This window comes from Aquarana catesbeiana, linkage group LG07, assembly GCF_042186555.1.
Source record: "Aquarana catesbeiana isolate 2022-GZ linkage group LG07, ASM4218655v1, whole genome shotgun sequence".
Lineage (NCBI taxonomy): Eukaryota > Metazoa > Chordata > Amphibia > Anura > Ranidae > Aquarana > Aquarana catesbeiana.
In genome coordinates, this window is record NC_133330.1 from 7,862,024 (window position 1) to 7,865,326 (window position 3,303).

At 39.5% G+C, this 3,303-nt stretch overlaps 1 pseudogene; it reads right to left on the reverse strand.

Moving 5' to 3' along the window:
- Nucleotides 1–2,139: 2,139 nt before the first annotated feature.
- On the reverse strand, nucleotides 2,140–3,071 carry LOC141102352 (olfactory receptor 2T27-like; annotated as a pseudogene).
- Nucleotides 3,072–3,303: the final 232 nt, after the last annotated feature.

The following is a 3,303-nucleotide window of genomic DNA, read 5'->3' on the forward strand; positions in this document are numbered from 1 at the left end:
TAAACATGCATCTGACAAACATAGATCAATATGCAGACAAAAAAGGTTAAACAAGATTAAAAAAATTATACACAGAAAATATAAAGAAACACATTATAAACACACAAGAAATACATAAACAAAAATATAAACAAAAAATATAAACACACAAAAGAAAAATACAAACAAAAATAAAAACACTATATAAACACACAAGAAATAAACAAAAAAAAGCGCACACAAAGAAAAAATGAAAAACAAAATATAAACACATGAGAAATAAACTCACAAAATAGAAACAAACAAAATAGAAACACACAAAAATCAAATACACAAGAAGAAACACAAATAAATACAAAAAATATAAATAGACAAAAATAAACTCACAAAAAAAAAACAAAGTATAAAAAAATAAATAAACAAAAATAAACATAAATAATAAAACACACACCAAAAAAAATGAAAAATAAGCACACAAAAAATAAATACAAAATATAGACAAGTAAGATATAAAGACACTAAAAAAAAAAACTAAAACTAAGCAAACAAGAAGAGACTCCGTGGACTGTGTGTTTTTTTTCCCCTCTGTCATTCTTCAGTATTTCTGTGCTGCTTCCAGCAACTTTGGGCACATATTAAAAATCATATAAAACATTTTTTTTTTTTTTTTACTTTTTGTGGCTTCATAAAGGAAACCCTGACTGACAGAAGTACAGATGCTGCCATTGCTCTTCTTTCTCTCCTGAAAATGCTAACTGCCTGGCTGCCTCTGACCTTACTGCTTGTTAAGCTGCTGACCCTGAACAAGCACGCAGCCAATGAAGTCCAAGTTAAAGCGGTTGTATAGTGTTTTTTTTTACTTTTACCTACAGGTAAGCCTATAATAAGGCTTACCTGTAGGTAAAAAAAATATCTCTTAAACCTTTACGGTTTAGGAGATATTCCCCTTGCTATGCGCCGCTGACTGCAGCGGCGCATGCGCACAGGGGATTCTCGGCTGAAGCCCGGCAGCTGCCGGACCTTGCCGAGTAAGAAATCTCCCGCGCGCATGCGCGGGAGTGATGACATCGCGGCTCCAGCCACTCACAGCGCTGGAACCGCGATACCCGGAAGACACGCCGAGGCAACATGACAGCTCCCTCGGTGTGGACCAGGTAAGATACTGACACCTCGTTCTAAGGTAAGTATTTCATAATGAGCTAGTATGCGGTGCACCTGCGGTGCAGGTAAGAGGGAGATCTTTACCATGTTCCTGCTGCTACACAGAGCTTTAACACTAATGCGCATGGGGTGATTAGGGTGTGCCTGGACACACCCGGCACACCCTGTGCGCACGCCTATGTTGCCAGGGTAACCTCAGAGTATAGTTCAGTCAGATGAGAGACAGACTGATGGTCAGGCACAGGCTGGAAGCTCTAGTGTCTAGACTAGTGATGGTAAACCTTGGCACCCCAGATGTTTTGGAACTACATTTCCCATGATGCTCAACTACACTGCAGAGTGCATGAGCATCATGGGAAATGTAGTTCCAAAACATCTGGGGTGCCAAGGTTCCCATCACTAGTCTAGACTCTCATTAACGTCTGTTAAAAAAGCCAGGTGTGAAGACTACAGCATTGCTGCACTGTGGTGTAAGGAAATGTCAAGTAGATGGGGGAGAACAGGATCCATCAACTATATAGAGGGGTGTGTATAAAAAAAAAGAAAAAATCACAGCGCTATTTTCCCAGGAAAATGCACATAAATTTACTCTGTGCTAATAGGGCAAAATCAAATGTTATTACACTATTTTTTGTGTAGGTTGAATGTCAATAATTCATATTACTAGAGTAAGTCAGGAAAATACTGCACTATGGCCACAGGATGGCACTAATGACCATAAGAAATAAATCATTAGCTCGATCTGGTGGCCATAATGCAATATTTTCCAGAATCCCTTTGTATAAATGAATAACATTCAACATGTAGAGAAAATAGCCTTAGGTCATTCATTTTTTACCTATCCACACAGACGAATGCACACACAGATTCACAGGATGAAGATATGTAGATTTTTCTTTTAATACACCCTTAAGTCTCCTATATTCTTCATGAGAGGTCAGGAACCTAGCTTACTGTGATCTGCAATGGATCTTTTTATCACCTCTTGAGCAAAACTGGCTAACATATTCCATATCTTTCCATTAGGAGGTCCACGGCTTTCCAAACCTGTTTGTTTCTCAAACTATAAACCAGAGGATTTAACATTGGAACGAGTGCTGTGTACAGCAAAGGAAGTGTCTTGTTCTGTTCCTTAGAGTGCTCGGACCATGGGATCAAGTAGGAACTAAGGGACCGTCCATAAAAAATATGAGGATGGTGAGATGGGATGAGCAGCTGGAGAAGGTCGTCAACCTTCCTTCCAAGCTTTGAATGTTTAGAATAGTTACTACTATACATATATAAGATGTTGACGTCAACAGAAATGGAATCACCCCCAAAAAGAGGCATTCCACGGACACCATTGTCACAATATTGTTGACGTCTCTACTAGAGAGCTTGTTCATGGTCTTCAGATCACAGTAGAAATGACTGATCTCTTGGGAATGGCAGACAAATAAGCTAGAAACCAGTATGGCATGGGTGAAGGAATTGCAAAACCAAACAAACCACGCAATGGAACATAACATGAAGCACAAGTTTGGGTTCATGATGGTGGTATAGTGACACTGGAGAGGGACACCAATGGCTACATATCAGTCAGAAGCCATAAACGTCAGGAGGAAAAACTCAGTTCCAACACAGAAAGTGAAGAAAAACATCTGCGTGATACATTCTGGGAAAAGGAACCGGGTATCACTGGATATTGTAACAGATACAAATTTAGGCAGAGTGTCCGACACATAGATGATGTCCTGGATGGAGAGGTTACACAGGAAATAATAAATCAGGGTATGGAGCTGGGATATTGTATACACCAGACCAATAATAACCACGTTTCCAGACACAGACACCAAATACATCAATATAATCCCAAAGAAAAGAACAAGACTAAAATCAAATGGCAGAGCGAAAGCTGAAATTTGAATATCTCTCTCCTCTGTGCAATTCATCAGAAGGGCTGTGGGTGGAAATCAAACACCATATTAACACAAAGCTTTATGTCAAAAATACTTTCAAATTCGATACCACACTTAACCTAGAGCAGGCATCACTAAATGGTGGACCATGGTAGTCTGGATCTGGACCGAGTCACTGTCCCATCTGGACCTGCCGTGGTTGCACTATTTAGGAGCTGGTTCTTTCCCTCAGCCACAGCTAGCATTGTCATCTTTGCAGAACTGA